A 21835-nucleotide genomic window follows, 5' to 3' on the forward strand; every position below is an offset into this window, starting at 1 on the left:
TAATTAGGGTTTTTCACATAAAATGACGATTAGGATAAAATGTTCTTACTTAATCCATTAAGTCCATCATTCCACTAGACCAAACATAAAATGTGGTCGGGCGTAATTCAAAATCCCAAATCCATTGGTCCAAAATTCGGGTCCCGACAAGTCTAAAACTCACATTACCAAAATTAGGGTTTTCTAAACCCTAATTAGGGTTCCAACCCAATCGTGAGTCAATTAGTCCAATGGATACATTTTTAGGTCGATTTGTGTTAAATAAGTTGAGCACCACCCACTACCACCTCGGGTAGTGGTTGTCAACAGAGGCTCACGGCGGCAACTACCACCTTGTGGTGGTGGTGGTTATGATTCTAGTCCAAAACATGTCCAAGAATCTCAATTGACAAACCAATCACACATCAATGCACACTGCCACCAAACACGGTGACAGGTGGCAAAAGAAGGCGACAACCACGACCTCATGGTGGTGGTGGTGGGTGTCCTGCCAAATATTGCATATACAACTTCACATCCGTAAAGACCCCTACAGTACATTCTCTCACACACAAAAAATACAAACACACAGCCACCCTTCACGGTCGTTGGTCGCGGCAGAAAAGGGAAAAGGTGGTGGAAGCCACTATACTTGGCTGCGATGCTGGTTGTTTGCGATTTCCGACCATCCATCCACACACACACGATTGAACACGTTGAAACAACACACACAAACACGAGCAGAAACACACCACACTTGAACTTTAATCTTGAAGGAGGACGACGACGGTGAGGCGACGAAGGAACGATGAAAGGAAACAGTAGTGGCGCCAACAATGCGAACGGTCGTAACGTGAGCTGGGGCATACAATGGAATGAAGACCAACGAGTGGATTTTTCCAAACGTATGCTGCCATGACGTCCAATGCCAACCTTCGTCTTCAGTGACGGGGCGCAACAGTGGCGATTCGGTGGTGCAAGGCAGCGATGAGGAAGTTAGAGGCGGCGGTCGGATGTATGTGATATAAGGGTGGCGGCTATTGCATGTCATTAGGGTTAGGGTTCATATTCGCTTAAATATGAAGGATAAGAGAAGGTTGACTGGATATAATCCCGTCCATGATTAACATAACCCTTTTATTACACTTCCTGCCCCTCCCCTAAATTTCTTTTCAACTTATATCTATAATTTACCATTCAACCCTTAGCAGTCCAAAATCCCTTCAATTTAAATCCAATATTTTACTAAACACCCCTGACTACTAAAAATCTTTACATAATAAATCTTGGAATTACACTATAACCCTCGAAAGTCCAAATTATATCATTTGGCTCCACAAAACCAACAACCAGCTAAATATTATGGATTTTAGGGCTACTACAAAATAATATAAAATATAAATTTACATCTTGGGGTTCTGGGTTTGTTATTTAATTACTCTATTTCAAACGGAATATTATAATGGAGATCACCAAGATGTTCACAGACAAAGCTATGTTTTGCCCTGATTTTGTTGCTTCTGAGGAAGCTTAGATGACTTGGTATATAGGCATGTTAAAGACGGATATTTAACAATTCATGTCCATCCAGCACCATAGTTTTCTTGTTGATCTTTATGTTGTCGCAAACAGGCGAGAGATTGAGATAAAGACCCAGACAAGGGATCAACGTTAGGCTCCAGACCAGTACCAACATATAGCAAAGTGGTTTGAGTCTGTCGATCAGAGTTCCAGATCAGTTGGAGGGTGGTTCCAATTTTAGTATGTCGTAGGTGTGGCGAGGAGGGTCATTTTAGAAGAGACTACAGGCGGAGTACACAGGTTTTCTTTCATTACGTCTAGGAAGGACACATCAGATCTCGTTGTCTTTTTCTCATTATCAGTGAGATGATGGATACTATACCCTTAGCTTGGCAGTTTCCCGATGGTCGTCATGGGAAGGCCAAAGTAACGGATATCGAGAGTTCAGCTAACAGTTCGTCTTGTTAGTAATTATGGTAGTAGAGGTATTTATCTATAATTTTCTATTATGTTTCAAAGTTTAGTTGTATCTCATACGATCAATTATTCGCCTTGTTTAATTTAATTTCAAGTATGAATGGATTAATTATCCTCGTCCTCATAATGCATGTGTATATTGGGATTTATGAATATTTTGTGGGTTCATATTCTCCTATGTATTTAGATATCAGTGGCTAGGATCAAGTAATGGGGTTCAAGATAGTCTAAGTATCTATGAATTTTAAAGTTATTAGAATCTAGTATATCTCAAGTGGGGGAGGGTGGTACCCTGTAGTAGGAAAACCTGATGCCAAGGTTTAGTATTTAGTTGAAATTCTCTAGGTTCAAGACTTCCGTATAATTATTGGATCCTTCGGTTTCACATTAAATTCATTTCTATTTGTTGAATTTCCCTCCTAGTTGTATTAGTTTTAGTTGTGGCATCATAAATAGGGCGTTCTTGTGCTTTAAATTCTAGGGTGTTACGGACCAGGTTTAGAGGTGTGATGAGGGTTTCAGTGCGTGTTCTTGTTTGATTAGGGCTTGGAGGTCTAATTCATGGCCCGAAGACCTGGTAGGATTAGTTAATTTTGTAGGTGCGAGTGTTGTCGTTGGTTAGTGGATTGGGAGTAGGTCAGAGTGTTGTTGCTGGATAGTGGATCAGGGTAGGCCCAAGTGCCATTGTTGGTTAGTGGATGAAGGTTAAACCTGAGTAGGGTTGGTAAATAGCTAAGCAGCATTGTCGGGACCAAATAGGAGTGTAGCCTAGTTTGCGATATGACCGGTTGGCTCTCTTGGTGATGGTGCACCTATGTGTGGAGTTAGCATGACGGTGATAGCAGTGCATCGAAAGGAATTTTAAGACTTAGTGATAAATTGGTTGGAACCAAGTGGTTAGACGAGGTTTCATTATTAAGTGTATAATCATTCAGTTCAATCGCAGTGGTTGGAAATCTTGATGGATAAGGGCATGAAGCCAGGGTTCATTCATCATAAGGTGTAGTGTTCCTAGAAAATGTTGATTTTGGAAAAAAAAAAGTATGGTAGTTGTTAGTAGTGTAGAGGTGATTCTCAGGATGTATCTGGAACCTCGGAAAGTTCAGTCAGGCCGGAGTGTCATGGGCACAGGATGCAAAAGAGAACGATTTAGACGACGAAATCCAACTTAAGTGGGGAAAAATTGTAATACCTCGATTTTCAAATATTACATTTTTTGACCCTTGGAATGAGTTTTTTGCAAAATGGCCCATACTGGCATTAGTGTAATTTTCGGCTAATCCGAGTACGATGGGCGTACCAGCATGGCATTAAGGGCATAAAAACCATTTACGAGAAAGTCTTCTTTTTTAGAGTACAGTGGGCATACAATGCGTATGCTGGGCGTACTCCGTCTAGGCGAAAACCCTAATCATAAGGGTATGGACCCTATTTATTGATCCTTAAGTTTCATTTCTTCACCTCATTCCTAGTATCCAACCTTGGTAACGTCTTCTCTTGCAAAACATAGCCCCATTGTTTCACTTTGAAGATGGATTATTTATTTTATATGTTCCAAAGGAAGAAGAAAATTGTGGTGAAGCTTACAAGCTAGAAGCAAGCTTGGATCTGGAAGGTTTTTACCCTTCTCCATCTCCAGAAGGTAAAGAGTTCCCACCTTGATGAATAAGTTGCTAGATCTTGCTTTCATGATGAAAATATGAGCTTTTACCCCAAATATGGCCTTTCTTGTGTATGACATGTTATGGAACGTTTAGGTTGTTCTTTGGACTTATGTCCATCACTTTAGCCATAAAAATATAATCTTGGCCCCTGAGATTCTTCATACAATCCATTAAGAGATTTAGTTGTTAAGACAAGTTAGGGTTTTGTTGTTGGGTTTGATCTAGACATGTAGAACCATAAATTTGGAAACTTTATGGATTGGGATGCCATTTGGGGATAAGACTGAAAGTTAGACGTAGTGTCTTGATGAATTAAGCCCTCCAAATGAAGTTCTAGAGCCAATGATTACGCTGGACATAACTGTAGTACGTCATATGTAAGCCTGAGGGGAGCCCAATTTGGATCCCAATTGTGCGGGGCGTACAAGCCGAGTATGCGGGGTATTCTTGGTCTGGGATGAATTTTCTTGCCTTTGAAAAGATTGACTTTAGGTCAAACTTAAGGGTTTTTATTGGTGATTAAGATTTTATTGGATCTAATGTTATTGGATCCACATGAGTAAGAAGAGTAGAAGTGAGTGTATCACGGTGTTCTTGAATTTCTTTATTTTATGTAAGTTTCGCCTCATTGTACCCTAGGTCAAAGGCACCAATGTTGGCCCACTAGTTTTGGGTTATATGTTAGTAGAGGGATCCATAGGGGCTGTATATAGCCATGTAGAATACACTGAGGAGTCTTGATTTAGGCTCTCTTTCCTGTTCCATTTTTGGTTTTGGTTCTTAGGTAGGATCACTTGTCCTGGTGTCTATCTCACCTCTGATTTTATACGGTCATGTATTTGTTGGATTATTGCTATTTAGTATGCTACTATGCTATAGTTATCTGTTAGATTTGTATCGAGTATGGTGTTAGGCTATAGTGTTATGCTAGATCTGTATCTTGTTGTCGAGTATGTTATTATGTTGTGATGATCTGTTAGATCAGTATCCTGGTATGTAGGATGTCGCTATGCAATAGTGTATTGTTGGAAATGTGTCTTATCTGTACTTACTGGTTATCATTTAGTGGAGTGCCCTAAAGATAGTTTGTGGTCATGTAGGATAGCTTGAGAACTCTTGGTCTAAGCTTTCTTGTTTTTTCCTTGTTTGGTTGTGGCTCAAGAGTACGATCATCTATTCGGGTGGTTATCTCACTCTTGGCTACTTATGGTTACACATTTTCATGGAAGTTAGTTAGTAGTGAGACTGTGTTGTGAGAGAACTAGTAGGCAGGAGTGAGGTATATGATTGTTGTTTGTATGTATTATATGCATGTTGGATCCTTGTTTATTTATATGTCTACATATGATGGTAGTGGGTTGAGTTTCTCATACTTTGTGTTGTAGGCCAAGATACCTGGTGCAGACCAACTATAAGCCAAAGGCAAAGAGGATCTGGCAGAGCGGTTCGGTTGAGGCGGTAGGCCAACAAACCCTAGGTATTCCAGTCAGATTGCTGAGTGGGCCTGATGCATGCTTGTATGTTTATCAAATGAGATATTTTGCAAAAAAGTCACTAATCTTTATGCTTACCCAGTTGGTTATGGTTTCAAGTATCACCAGTGATTGTGGGATGGTGAAGGCGGGATTGTACACCCTCACAAACAACATGAAGGTTTCTGCGTTTTTTATGATATTCTGGTTTTTAAAAAATGTAATTTGGAAATAACGGTTTTCTTAAAAATGTGTTTATAAATTGGGAAATTTTACCTGAATAAAAATGAAATTTTTTTGTTGTGATAAATGGGATGTAATACACACCTTATAGGCAGTGAATCTCATTGAGTATGCTATAGTTTTGATAAGAAAGGGTGTCAAATTCAAGGGTAAAGATAGTGAACTAATACTAGAATCGTTGATTATAGGTTATAATAAATAAACAAAATCAATAAAATGCGGGTTTGATGTTAAAAATCAAGTAAAACAATAGCTAAACTAACATGCTTAAATTATTAAAAAAAAATCACTTCAAGTACTTTGGTTTAGTTTGGATTACTTCTCAAAATCATCGTTAACTTTGTTAATACTGCAATGGATCTATTAGTTGGTTACTGAATTCTAATGTGACTAGTTATCCTAATCGGATTTCCTAGTACTAACAATTAATGAACAACTAATACAATGATCATGGAAAAATGTAATTAGTGAAAATATCATATAGAAGTACAAAATGTAAATTATGGGAATAGTTTCTCGGGATTTTTCATCACACAAAAATTGTCCCCACATCGTGGGTGTGCACATGCCACGACGTGGAAGTTGAGCAGTGTATTTTTCACTACTAAAAAATAAAGTCGAGTTGTGTCGGCTAAACACTCGTCTTGTCTCTCGTATATGCTCTTCCCTCTAGTAGTGGACTTTACTAACAATCTCGATCCCTCTCTCATGTGGGTAAGCGACCCCACACTTATGTGATGCAACGCCTCTCATATATTATCTTTCGTGACAAAACCACACTCAATCCTAATTGTTGGAATTAATGAAAACATCCAACGGGCCAAAATTCTAAATAGATCTAAAAAATTAAAAGCATCAACATGGAAAACAAATTTTAATCAAACGAAAAATAAAAAAAAGAATAAAAAATAAAAAATAAAAAAAATCACACTAAAATAACTAAAAATGATATCATGATCACTTGTCTTCGTCGCAATCATGCTACAATTACTATCTAAATCCATTGCATGCAACAAGTGGTTTGTGAAAACAAAAAATTTCAGGACCAGTTAGGTTATTTCCTCACCAGTAACTAGTAAGTAAAACAATAATTGACCTAACTAGTTAAGAGTAGAACAAGTTAGCTCTTCCGCTTAACCACTATGATATGCCTTGCTATATTACGCCTCAAGGATTGATTTGGACAAATCACCAAATTTGTAGACTAAACAAGTCAAGAATCCCCTAATCGCTTACAATCACGAAATCCATGGAAAAAGAAAAACAAAGCAATGTGCATGATCACGAATTCCTGCAAAATAATAACAAAAAGATTCCCAACAAGTGACATATATTTAAGCGAAAAAAAACTAAAAATACAAACACGTTAACAAATAATCAAATAAACTAAATTATTTGAAAACTGTTCTCTGACAACGACGCCAAAACTTTGATGTGCGTTTTTAATCCTCTGGTTTCCTTATCTATAATTCCTAGTCTACCGTATCAAAGCAACACCTTACAAACAGGGAACCTGATCGAGTATAATATAGTTTTGAAAAGCCAGAGTGTCGTATTCAATAGGAATGGTAATGAATTAATATTACAATATTTGATTATAGGTTATACTAAATAAACAAAATAAATAAAAGGCGATTTTGATTATAAAACTCAAGTAAATAAATAGCTAAATCAACAAGATAAATTGATTGGAAATGGATCGTGTCGGGTACTTTGGTTTAGTTTAGATTGCTTCTCAATGTCATGGTTAACTTCGTTAATAATGCAATGGATGTATTAGTTTGTTATTGAAGTCTAATATGTCTAGTTATCTTGATCAGATTTCCTAGTACTAATAATTAATGAACAACTAACACAATGATCATGTAACTAGTGAACACATAATTAATTTAATATATTCACATTATGAATGATATGATCTAGTGATTTATCATCAATGGTTGTGACAATCAATCGAAGAATAGCATGGACATCTAATCTCTCTAACATAGCCAAAGTCATAGATTAACATTACCTAAGCCTATGATTTGATCAATATCTAGTCCTAATACTTTTATAATCATAAATTAATTAAGATTCAAGTTAATGTAATTGGATTGGTCCTCTTAACTATACATAACTCAACAATAGGCAATACAAATCATGACTTTAACTTGATAGGTAATGATCAATCAAACATGATTAATAACCAAACTAATAAAATCAAAAATCATTGAAATCAAAACATAAAATCGAGTTCCTTCCCCTTCCTGAAAGCTTCACAAACAGATTCCTCACCAACAGTTGTTCTTATTCCACCCCCATACCATGAAAAAACTCTACAAGTTCAATTACCTTGTCGACCACCCTAACCACACCTTCCTTCAACAACCAACCAAGGCCCCCCTCTAATCAAGTGTTAATTTCTTTCAACTTAGAAATCAATTTCTCTTTATCGACGAAGTCCCTCTTAAGAGCTTTAACATGGAGGTTCAAAGTTTCATCCATCTGCGTAGCCACATCAAATATTAGATTCCAAAGTTGCCACCCATTCCTCCACCACTACCTTTTTAGAGGCCCAACTGTTGATCAAAAGTATTAGCACTCTTCACCAAATAGAAAAGATGGTGTTGCAAATCTATTTCCTTGGCACACAAATGAGCATTAACAAACTTCAGTCAGCGGACACGTCTGGACCCGAAAGATAGAAAATATACATCCTGGGCACATTCATCTGAAGACTACATCTCAGCGATGGACCAATCGGGAAAAGCATAAGAGGAAAACTCTATAGAACTCTCTCTCACAAATAGGCGGGAATTGGCAGTCAAATTCCACCAAGGAGAAAACAAATTAGGATGAGTATTACCTCCATGAAAAAAATGAGAACTGAAGGGGTTTGAGCATCCTAACAACCTTAAGGTGCACATACAACCCTAAATGCTTTGGATCTATGTATTCTCTACTTATACAGGTAAAATGATTTTCCAAAGCATTTCCCTAACTAGCATACAAACTTGGGTACTTGTATAACAAAGTCTAGTTAGAACACATACATTTTCTTGAAGCTTGATTCCTTGGACCTTTAAGATCCTAACACCCAAAATGCGATGCCTCAAATGCTCCACACAACACCACCAACAATGGATGGACTAGAGAAGGATTGTCTTTCGCCAAATTTGGCTATATCTCTCCAAGAAACACTAGGGTGTCGATTTTGATAGCCTAGGGGCTTCTTATATAGTGTGGTAAAATTAGTGTTACACCATGTAAACCTTAATGGCCACGAACTTCCACATCCCTTATGTTCCATGGGTTACACCTCCATGGATCATCCATGGATATCACAAGGGTTAAGCCCAACATAAGGAATCATGGATCATTGGCCCACACCATAAGAACGAATGATTTACAAAATCAACCCCTTATATTTAATTAGTCTCTTTTGATCACAAAATTAATTCCAAATTAATTCTTGATCAATAAAAATTAAATAATATGATTTCATATTAATATATTATAACTTATAATATATTTATAAATCATGAATATCCTCTTCTCAAAAGTCCATCCTTACAAATTGTTCTGGTGCCATGCAACCCAAATGGACCATGCTACTCTCGGCTCAAGTACATACCAATTATAGTTATGGGCTTAGACATTAAGTCCAACAGTCTCCCACTTGGATAAGTCTAATAACTATAACTACAAGTATGACTTAAACCACCAACTAGCAATCGTAGCTTTTAAAAGCCTCTGTCGAACTGAGACGCACCATATTAGATAAGGGGTCATATAATACTCTATTCTCAAGATATCAGTTGTACAAATGCAAGGAACAACGTCATACTTATTGTCCAACAGTTTGTTTCCTAATTTCCGATTTTTTTGAGATAGAACTTAATCGAACACATCAATTTAGTTCTGACTGGGCCCAACACATAGTTCAAAACAAAATCATCGAGGGGCTAAAGATATTGCTTTTAATCCTCCAAGGACTAAAAGGAACATATAAACATCGACTTATATGCTTGTACTAACTACTTATCAAATTGTACACAATAGCATGTTTTATAGCATCAAGTTACTAAGGCGGTTTCGTACTATTAATGCACAACCAACTCATAGTCAACAACTCATATCTACTAGTTTGAAGACTTATATGATGTTATCATCTCACGATCACTCGAGATAAATTCCATGAAGTGATACAAGTGAGCATGGGTTTAATCCAATGCTTAGATCTTATGAGCACTCATGAATGTTGCAGCGAACTTTGCTATGCCTAACACAATTCAGAAAAATCTACAAGCAAAATTCATGACACTCTTGCTTCAATACCTACTTCCAACGTCTGATCAACTGTGGATAATTTGAATATTATAATTATTCTAGAAGTCAAAACATGCTAAATGAAACAATAGTAAATGATTGACAAAAGACTACCATACTAGTAAATAAAAAACACCTTTTATTTAAGCATAAAATGTCAATTACATTTCAACTATTACAGGTTTAAAAAGCTATCTAATCATTACAAGTAATATCATCATTCAGCCCGATGCGCCTTGCATGCTGTAAATGCTTAACCGTACTCAGTTCCTTCGTCAGGGGATCTGCTGGTTTCTCATCCGATGATTCCCTCTTTTCCATTTTGAGTCCTTTTTCTATTCGATGTCTTATGAAGTGGTATTTTCTGTCGATGTGCCTGGATCTGTCATGATCTATTGGTTCCTTGGCTAAGGAAACTACACTCTCACTGACACATAAAATCTCCGTAGGCTCCATTATAGCTGGTACAACTCTAAGGTCTCTGATGAAGTTCTTCAGCCATATCACCTCCTTCGTTGCCTCGCTTGCTGCTATGTACTCTGATTCGCACGTTGAATCAGCTATTGTCTCCTTCTTGGAACTTTTCCAAGTTATTACTCCTCCATTCAGAGTAAAGACCTAGCCCGACTGAGAGAAAATGATCTATGTCGGTCTAAACGCAAGTGTCACTATACCCCACCACTCTCAAGTCATCACTCCCACTGAGGGTAAGGATCCAGTCCATAATCCTCTATAGGTATTTAAGAATGTTCTTTACCGTAGTCCAGTGGGCCTTGCCTAGATTCCCTTGATATCTGTTGACCATGCTCAAAGAAAATGCCACATTAGTGCGAGTACAAGTCATAGCATACATGATCGAGCCAACCACGGTAGTATATGGTATTCGATTCATCTCAGCTATCTCAGCCTCTGTACTCGGACTCTGAGTTTTAATCAGTTTGGCACTGCTCTAGATCGGTAAGTCACCTTTCTTGGAATCTTGCATGCTGAATCTTTTCAACACCTTTTCCAGTTAGGTACTTTAACTAGGTCCCATTAGTCTCTTACTCTTATTTCTCAGTATCCTTATTACCAGAATGTAGGCAAGTTCTCTGAGGTCCTTCATAACGAAACACTTCCCAATCCAAGACTTAACCTCCTGAAAGGTTGGGATGTCATTTCCTATGAGTAGTATGTCATCCACATACAATACCAGAAAGCTAACTATGCTCCCACTATCCTTAAAATATACACAGGACTCATCCTCGCTTCTCGAGAACCCAAATTCTTTCACTTTCTTATCGAAACAAAGACTCCATATGTGAGATGCTTGTTTTAATCCATAAATGGATTTATCAAGCTTACACACTCTATTAGCGTACTTTGCATTGACAAAACCCTCTGGTTGACTCATGTACACATCCTCATCCAACTTTCAATTAAGGAAATCAGTTTTGACATCCATTTTCCATATTTCATAATCATGAAATGCAGCAATGGGTAGCATAACCCTAATAGACTTAATCCTCACTACTGGTAAGAAGGTCTCATCATAGTCAACTCCCGAAGTTTGAGTAAAGCCCTTTGCCACCATTCGTGCCATATAAGTGTGTAGTTTCCTATCCAATTCGGTCTTCTTATTGAAGATTTATTTGCACCCGATTGTCTTACAACACGGTACATTTTCAACCAAGTTCCATACTTGATTGTCATACATGGACTAAATCTCGCTGTCCATCGCCTCTTTCTATTTAGTAGAATCGGGTCTTGCCATGGCTTCTTTGTAGTTGTTAGGTTCATCCAAATTTACCAGTGTGCTTTCACTGATAAATGTATCACCTTATACAATAATATGGAAACCATAAAAATCAGGTGGAACTCTAACTCTATTGGAATGCCTCAGAGGTACAGACTCGTCAATCAGCTAAACAGGAGTTTCATCTTCAGGTTGATCGATAGTGTTTGAGGTTCCTTCACTGCTTGACTTTTGAAGTTCTTCGAGCTCAATTTGCCTCCCACTGTCTCCTTGGCCTATGAGCTTTCTCTCACGAAAGGCGCCTCTCCTCGCAATGAAGACGACATTTTCACTCAGTCTATAGAAGAGATAACCAAACGATTTCTGTGGGTTGCCGATGAAAATACACTGCTCACTATGCGGTTCGAGCTTGTCGTGATTCTCGCATATCACGAAATCCCCGCAACCCCAAACCTCGATGTGGTATAATGTGGGAACCTTCCCAGTTCACATCTTGTGAGGTGTTTTGGAAACCTTCTTGGTAGGGACTAGATTAAGGATATAGGCGGCAGTCTCTAGGGCATACCCCCAGAATGAGATTGGTAACAAAGCTCGACTCATCATGCAACGAACCATGTCCAACAAGGTTCAGATGTGCCTCTCAGCCACACCATTAAATTGTGGTGTTCAAGGTAGCGTCAACTGCGAAACAATTCCACACTCCTTAAGATAGTCTATGAACTCGATACTAAGATACTCACCACCCAATCGGATCGGAGCATCTTTATCTTGTTGTCCAGCTGATTCTCCACTTCTTGCTTAAACTCTTTGAAACTTTCAAAGGTTTTTTTACCTATGTTTCATTAAGTATACATAGCCTTATCTACTATAATCATCAGTAAAATTCACATAGTAGCAGTTACCACTCCTTGTGGTAGTTCGGAAGGGCCCATACACATCAGTGTGTAAGGGATCCAACAAACCCTCACCCCTTTCACAACTACCAGTGAAGGGTGATTTGGTCATCTTTCCAAGTTAGCAAGATTCGCAAGTGTCATCCGATTTTATGTTGAATGACTCAAAGACTCCAGCCTTTTGCATTTGGCCTATGCGCTTCTTGCTGACATGTCCAAGATGACAATGCCACAAGAATGCTTTATCTAATTCATTGGAAGAATCAATATGCAACACATTATTTCCTAAGTTGTCTACAACATTCACAATTTCATATACATAATTACAAGATAATGCTATAAAATAAAAAACACCATTATAACAAGCATTTAGAGCACCAATTTCATTATCAAATGAAAAACTATAGCCTTGTTTGTACAAAGCATGAAAAGAAATAATATTTCTCACCATATCAGATAAGTAGCAACAATTATTCAAATCGATTTCTAACCCACTACTAAGCAATAAAGAGTAAACTCCAATCTTGGTGACAGGTGAAACCTTCCTATTCCCCATGATCAAGTTTATCTTCCTGTGCTCCACATCCTTACTTCTTTTTAGGCCCTGCACATCAGAACAAATGTGAAATCCACAACCTATGTCAAGAACCCAAGAGTTAGAATGTGATGAGTTTTTAGATAGAATAGTATAAATACCTACATGGGTGCGTTTAACCTTCCCATCCTTGACATCCTGCAAGTATTTGGGGTAGCTTCATTTCCAGTGTCATTTTTCGTGACAGTAGAAACACTCTGCTTCCTTAGGAATGGAAGAGGGAGCATCAAGACCAGCCTTTGTCCAACTTGAAGACGATCCATCAAGAGACTTTCCCTTGTGTCTATTTGAGGGATCCTTCCTCTTCTTCCCTTTCACTTGTCCAATTTTCATAATAGGGACAGTTGCGGTAGGAGTAGATGCAACATTTTTACCTTTGAGACCACTTTCAACCGTCGTCAAAAGTCCTTGAAGTTTGCTATGTGTAACCTCCTCCTTGTTCATATGATAAGTCATGCAGAATGATCATAACATAGAGATAAAGAGTGTAGAAAGATATCTATGTCCAGCTCCTCAGGAAGGTTCACATTCAATTTTAGCAAACGGTCCACAAACCTTTGCATTTTCTGCAAGTAGCCCGTGATGGGTTCACCATCCTTCATCTTTGTTGTAATCATGGAGCATATGATTCCATACCTCTCTAGACGAGCACTCTGATGGTATCTATCCATTAGGTCCTGGTGTATCACAAAATGGAAAAAGTCCTCATAGGACTTTTGGAGTTTAGCTATCATGGTGGCCAACATGATACAAGACACCTTAGTGGCATCCTTCTCATGTGCCTTAAACTTAGCGATTTCCTCAAGAGTAGCAGTAGACTCATCGATTTCCTTAAGCTCCTTGTGAAGGACATATTCCTTGTCCTCATAGCGAGTGACCATCCTGATGTTCCTAATCTAATCATTGAAGTTCGACCCATCAAAGATGACTCTCCCACAAAAGTTCATGAGAGAGAAGGAGCCAATAGAATTTAAGCTAGAAGCAGTGTTGGAAGACATCTAAAAAAGAAGAATGATAAAGTTTATATTGGATAAAGATTCCTTAATGTAACACCCAAAATAAAATATTAAGGCTAGGACCTAATAGAATATGTTACAACTTGGAAGAGGGATGTCATAATCTAACTTGCAAAATATTTAAAGGTAGGTAAATGAAAATATACCTATTTCCACCATGAAAAAGAAATTGGTATTAAGTTTTAACTAGATTGAAATTCCTAGATCCTTAGAGATTGATTGAACAACTCAATGGCATGTTTAAATCTTGATTATGCTCTTCAGGTTTGTGACTGGGATACCGAGGATCATAAAAAAGGTGTGAATAACCATGCAAAATATGATTGGTACTCTCGATTGCATTTATCATCCAATCAATGTGCTGGTTAACAACACACGCTCCATTGATCTTTTGATAAACATCGAGACACCCTTTTCCACGCTTACTAGTCCAAGTTAATCTGTCGGTTAACCACACACACTGTGTTAACGACTTGGCAAGGTGCAAAGTGTAATTTTCATGGATTAGCATTAATTTCACATTTTCCTAAAGTAACTAAGACTGGAATTTATAAAAGGTTTAGTTACTTTATAAGTATCATAATACTTAATGAGAATTAATGTCCTATCGTACCCGTTCGTCTAACGAACCTCCACCAGTCAAGGAAGCGGTGGGTGAGAGTCGACACCCATTAAATTGTCATTTTATAAGCAGTAACCTTATACCCCCCCCCCCCCCTAATGACCGGCTTCGTAAATAACACCTACTAACGGTAAGATTGACTTGATCTTATACACACACAGATATATATATATATATATATATATATATATATATATATATATATATTATTCAACTTATAATACTATAAAGTATAGGGGTTGAATTTTAAACTTTTATAATTCTAGGGTTTGGAATTAAATTTATATAAGTGTGACTTTACAAATTCCAAAACTTAAGGACATGTTTTGACACTATTCAAAACTTTTCATATTATGTACTTATGAGTTTAATGACTTTTATGAAAAAGACTTTTGGTTTTCCATAAGTTGAGGACAAGTTATGGAGTCCATTAAAACCATTTAGATCATGCAATTAAACTAATAAGAGATGTCAAATAATATCTATGATCTAGTTAAACTCATAATCATGGAAAATTCACATCAACAATTCTCAAGACATCATATAGACTAATATAAATCTTGAAACTTTGACAATTATCCTTTAATTGGACAACCATGATCATTATCTTATGAAAAATCAGGTTTCATAGTACAAAAAACATTGTGGGGGTAATGATCCAAATCCAATTTTTGGCCAAAAGTCAACAATATGCCCACTGGAGCACCAACTCAGCGAGTACATGAACTGGACTTGTCGAGTTGGTCATTTAACAAAGGGACTCGACGAGTCACCTAGTGGGTTCGGTGAGTTTACTTGGCAGACGGCAGAAATTTGATTTTTAACACTTTAAAAATCAATACAACATCAAGTATAATATAAAACAATCCTAGGCTCTGATACCACTAAATGGTTTTCAGCATCCTAACAACCTTAAGATGCACATACAACCCTAAATGCTTTGAATGTATTTTTCTATAATTAAAAATGTAAAATGATTTTCCAAAGCATTTCCCAAACTAGCATACAAACTCGGGTACTTGTATTACAAAGTCTAGTGAGCACACATACCTTTTCTTGTAGCTTGATTCCTTGGACCTTTAAGAGCCTAGCACCTCAAATGTGAAGCCTCAAATAGTTCACACAACACCACCAACAATGGAAGGACTTGAGAAGGATTGTCTTGCACCAAATTCAGTTATAGCTCTTCAAAAAACACTAGGGTGCCGATTTTGGTAACCCAGGGGCTCCATATATAGTGTGGCAAAATTAGGGTTACACCATGTAAACCTTAATGGCCATGACATTCCACATTCCTCATGCTCCATGGGTTTAACCTCCATGCATCTTCCATGGATTGTCACATGGGTTTAGCCTAACATAAGGAATCATGGATCATTAGCCTACACCATAAGAATGAATGATTACCAAATCAACCCCTTATATTTAATTAGTATCTTTTGATCACAACATTACGTTCAAATTAATTCTTGATCAATACTAATTAAATTTTATGATTTCATATTAATATATTAGAACTTATAATATATGAATAAACCATGAATGTCCTCTTCTCAAAAGTCCATCCTTACAAATTGTTTTGGTGCCATGCAACCCAAATGGACCATGACACTCTCGGGTAAAGTACATACCAACTAAAGTTATGGGCTTAGACACTAAATCCAACAAGAACCATATGAAAAGTTGGGGCCGCAAAACAAAAGGCTACCCTCTAAGGATTTGGCTCAACACACGGATAACATGATCAGAATGAGAAACTCTACCAATGATAGGACGATTGATCGCCTTAATAGTACATTTAGACTATTGAACGTCATCATCAAGGACTATAATTAAATCTCCACCAAAAATGTTGATGTCAGCAAGAAAATTCCCAAAAAAACATTCTCCTTTTTATACGACCAGCAATAGGAATTCTAATGCCACCTCCAACAAAACTGGAATTGTACAACTGAACCTTCCTCATAATCAGCTGGCACCCGATTCCAAAAAGGATTCCATCCTTACTATCCTCCAGAAACTCAAAAACATTTGACTTGTCATGCTTAGATATACCAGTCACAGGAGCATTAAAAAGGACACCAGAAGGATTTGTAGTAGGATCCACAACATGATACCTAAACCTCATAATGGAAATAGCCGTAGATAGTCGACGACTAGGTAGAGGAAGATACTCAACCAAATCAGTCTCCATAAACAAAAGATCTACTTCGAAATTCATCCCTAAAACTTTCACAAAACTCAGAACACTCTCAAACCCTGTGAATCCAACAATAAATAATATGGAATTCTATCCCTCTCTCATCGTTGTAAAGAAAAATAAATGGGGGGGTGGGAATAATATATGATACAAAGAATGTATAAATCACCTAAGTAAGGAGAAAACTCACCATTGTTGACAACAAAGAATTCAAGAATATTTCCTTGACAACGTCACTCGGTTCTCATTCCTGCTTCGAATTGGACGACCTCTAGGAAATCTTTAGGAATGACTTGGAGGACGTTTAGCAAACAAAAAATTTGTTGATTGCGAGGCAAAAAATTAGGAGCACCATCGGAAGAAGATTATGAACAAACTAAAGGACCCCCAACACGAGAAGCGAAAGTAAAAGTTGTATTTGGCATTGGAAGTCGAATAGAAAAAGTGATTCATGAAAACCCAAAAGTTAGGTTGAAATCCTTAAGATCGACTATGTATCTCAAAGGCCACAACCTATGTAACAAGATTAGGCATCAACTCATAAATGTTAATGTCGTTCTTCTGAGGTAACTATGCCTTAAAATCAGTTATTAGAAGTTGGTGTTGGCGTCGAAAGTCTTTACGTATACGACCATCTTACTCGACGATGGGTCAGAAAACAACCCCTTTGAGTGGGATAATGACCCCCATTCAATGACTGGAAAACATATCTCTCCCTTATAGAATCATCATATTCTTGAGATGGAATGATATCGTCAGAAGAAACAATGGTGATTGGGAGTGCCATTGTAAAGGAAGAACAAGAATACAAGAAAGAGAAAATGAATGGAGGAGGTGAAAATAACCTAGAATGCATCGATATATAAGGGAAATGTTACAATCAAGAAAACATAAAACTTATTCGATAAGACAAATTATGCGATGGTTTCTTCAATAACATAAAATAAGTTATAACTGGTAATTTGAACCCATAGTTTTAACGACGTAAATTTTCAAACAAAAATTTTCAATTTAAAAACACATTTATCACAATAATAAAATCCTAAAATGTCACAAAGTCAAATCATCAATTCTCATAATAAAAAACATATGTATCAAACTCCAGGATCCTCTAAAACATAACTCAATCTCTGATGTGTGTATAATCAAGCCGGCGCCCTCCCGTGATCCAAATAAGAACCTGAAACACATAACACATAACACGGTAAGCACAAAGCTTGGTGAGTTCCGCAAAATACCACATCCCATTAGCCACTCGAGGCTATAACATCGTAACACCCTCCGGTTTGTGTGTCTCTGTGGGACCATCCAGTCCCACAACTCGTTGGACCCTCCGGTCCGGTCTGTAAAGCTCCGCATAGCATAAATTACAAAGACATAATGCATAGCATACAACATAATGCAGGATAACATAACACTCGATGTAAACACATAATTCCCTCTGGTCACATATAACTACCACTCAAGGTAAAGTATAGTGAGATGACTCATCTTGGATGATGAATAGACCTTATAAACGATGTTGCTATGCAACGACCACTAACTCTGTGCCAAACCCACAATTATCTCAATTAGAAATTAAGTCCAAACTCTCACTCATTGGATCTATAGTTTAATCTATAACCAGCCCATCAATGACATAAAACCCCCCATTGGGCCCACCAAGGCCCAATAATAATTGGGCTCTCCGAAGCCCTAATTCTCAATCTTAATGACAATCCCAACACAAGGGCCCAAGGCATACTTATAATATTTCTCTGCTCATAGTCTCTAATACACAAACCAAAAGATTTTGTCCCAACCCTTAAGGCCCATTAATAAAGTATATCCCAAAAGCCCACAGGGAGGTCATGCGGGCGTACCTCCTTTGGTACACTTAGTGTACTCAAGAATGCATGAATCTGATCGGGGACCTCAACCTAGTACGCGAGGCATACTAGAATTATCTTGGGCATACACTCAGTTTTGCTTAGATCATTTTCTTGGTCTTAACCCGTTAATACCTTAGCTTGTTTCTCAGATATGGACTTCCTAATAGCTCTTACTCCATAAAGTGATGGACTTTAAGCCTTTGCATGGCTGATGTGGTCACAAACACACAAAACACTCATTCTCTTTTCTCATTAAGCTCTTATCTCATGCATGACTTGATTCTAAAGTCCAAGATCTCATTTTTATGAAACTACTTCATCAAAAACACTCAAAAGGACAGATAATGGGCTCTGGAGTTTAACAACTCATAAAGCTTCAAGATTTGGGTGCAAAAACCCTAAAATGAACCATACTATGCACAACTAAAAAAGGATTATGAAAGATTTAAGCTTTATACCTTCAAATGATGCTCCATCCCCATAAATGTTCAAATCCAAAGCCTGGACTCCAACTCCTTTCCCTTCAATGCTCAATCTTCACTTCCAAGGACTCACAAGGTCACCCCAAGGGCTCTCACGCACTCACAAATGCTTATGGACCAAGATTTAGGGTTTTGGAAGGTTTTTTCTCTGAGAAAGATGGCCATCAATGAGGCCATCTCATTCCTTATATAGGGTCACTTAAAATATTAGGGTTTCCACACTGTGCCTAGTAAGCGCAGCGTACCCTCTGGTACCCCTAGCGTAGTAGGTGGCTCTTGCTTAAATATCACGTGCATTAGTACGCTATGTCTACGCATACGTACGCCCAACATACTCCGGTGCCATATTTCTCAACTTAGGGGCTTATCTTGCCAAATCTCCAAACTTCTATAGCTTCTTTGATACAACTCTGATTCCAAAGGTCCTCATACCTACGTAAAGGTGATGAGATGCCCTACACTTCTAGAAACTTGTCGTAACCCCGAGGCTTCCTCCTGCTCGGTTTGCAGCCCACGAACTCTGATCACAGACAATCCAGAACATGATGTTACAATTCTCCCCCACTTGAATTAGATTTCGCCCTCAAAATCGCTCCTTATCAACTCATAGACCTAGCCCAAAACCCCGAGAAGCACCACTGAGAGTGCCTCAAATCATAGAACAATCTCTTTTAAATATACCTAAACCCATCAGGAGCTCCCAAACCCTAAAAGGATGGATGCTATTGTGGCACTCACTCTATCTTACCAGCACTTGCAAACTCTAGTGGTCTGTCTCGAATCATAGTGACACACTAGTCACAAAGTTCTGGATGAGATTTGTAATCGAGTTTAAAGATCAATTTATGTAAGCATTAAGAAAGAAGAATCACGATGAACAAGAGAGTAAATATAATCTTTGATCAGCTCATATTATGCTTTCTGATTTACAGAATATAACAGAATTCTCTGTAAAGTGTGTGAAAAGTCTCTCCCTCTCACATTGTACAGACTCCTATTTATAGGCGTACAAAAGCATAATAAAATACTAAGGACTAGTCATTAAAGCTTAGATAAAATGCCTTAGTAATTATAACGTTACATTTGAAGACACAACTTACAAAGACTAACAACCCTTCGTAACAAAAACAATACTTCGACATATTACAATACAAACCCTAACAATCTCCCCCTTTGGAATAAAGGTCGAAGTCTTCATGAAGTAAGTAGTTGTATAACATACATCAGTACCCTTCGAATTTCCATGTACCAAGAGATAACTTTCTTTATCTCCTTCTTGTCTCCTTCTGAATTCTTCTTGCAATGATTCATACAAACAATTAAGTTCGTATATTGCGAGTTTGTATATCTTTCTACTTCAGAGGTTTGAAACAAGAATCTCTTGGCCTTTCCAGCTTTGTCTTTTCCAGCGAAGACTATCCCCAACGGCTTTAAACAAATTTTTTCGTCTTCAAATTTCTTCAATTCCACCTGCTTCTTTGTATGAGCCATTGGAACAGTGATGTCAATGCCTTTGACAGTAGCAAGCTCAATATCAGTTTGAGGTAGGCATTCGAAATAATTTTCCAAGAAAACTTTTATATGCCTACACCCAAGACTGAAGACATCAGGTTCTGTTTCTTGGAGATAAGAAAAGGACTTGTCTTTGAGAATCAATGCAGTATTGATGAGATCATAAGTGTTCATCAATGGAAAGTCAGCTATGGTGAACTCTTGTATCTTCCCACTTGCTCTTGACACAACATAATTAAAGTTCTAAAACTTTCCTTCGAAAATGACATCCCTTTTTATGGATATCACCTTCTTAATCTTCTCCGAATACCAGACTTCTTCTTGAGCTTTAGCTAACACAGCATGAAATCGAATTTTCATCTTCTTTCCTTCTTCGACATCCATATTCTTTGACTCTGCTTTAAACTATGGCATGATGAACATCATCTCATTAATTGGAAAGTCGAGTTGCCCATAATCAGTGTTTGTCACCACATAACTCTTCTTAGGAATCTTCTCAAAAGAATACATATGGTCAAACATCACTCTTGATTCGATAGTTTCATAGTTGAAAACTTTTGAAGGATCTCCCTTGTTGACATTCGAACCTTCAAGAGCTCTTTGTTGCATAATGCTTGCCACATGCCTCATTCGTTCCAATTCAGCTGCCACCTCAGCTTTCTTTTCTTTGTTTGTCTTCTCAATCAAGACTTCTTTTCCTTTGTCTTTCACATTCGAAGGAGCAGCACCCTTTGAAGAAGAAACATTCGAATAAACAACATTCCCAATTACAATACCTTTTGTACTAGGTCTTGAAATCGGAACCGTTGTAGTCACAGTCGAAATGACTGGAGCGGCTGAAACAATTATTGGTTTGACTGGAGCCTTCGAATCTTCTGGTTTCATCTCATGCTCCCCAGCCTTTGCTTGAACACTCTTTTCTCCCCCTTGCACCCCTGTGACAGCAGGTGGGGCATCTGATACACTTGGCAATAGGCTTGAGATTCGAAGTAGCGGAGTAAGATGCTTTTGAAGAATGGCTTCGAAATGAAGAAATTTCTGAGATAGATACTCTTTAGAGATAATCGAAGAAGAGGATTTTGAAGAGATTTCTTTGAGTTCCTTCGTTAGATTCACCAACTCTCCGAAATGTTGAACTTCAGTTGCTGACAGAGAAGTCATCTGTGATTTGAGCGGTTCAAACCTCTTGACACACTGAACAACTGCATCACAAATGATGTTAATCTTCTAATGTGCAGAATC

This window comes from Lactuca saligna, chromosome 5 (genome assembly GCF_052625555.1).
Source record: "Lactuca saligna cultivar CGN05327 chromosome 5, ASM5262555v1, whole genome shotgun sequence".
NCBI classification, from domain to species: domain Eukaryota; kingdom Viridiplantae; phylum Streptophyta; class Magnoliopsida; order Asterales; family Asteraceae; genus Lactuca; species Lactuca saligna.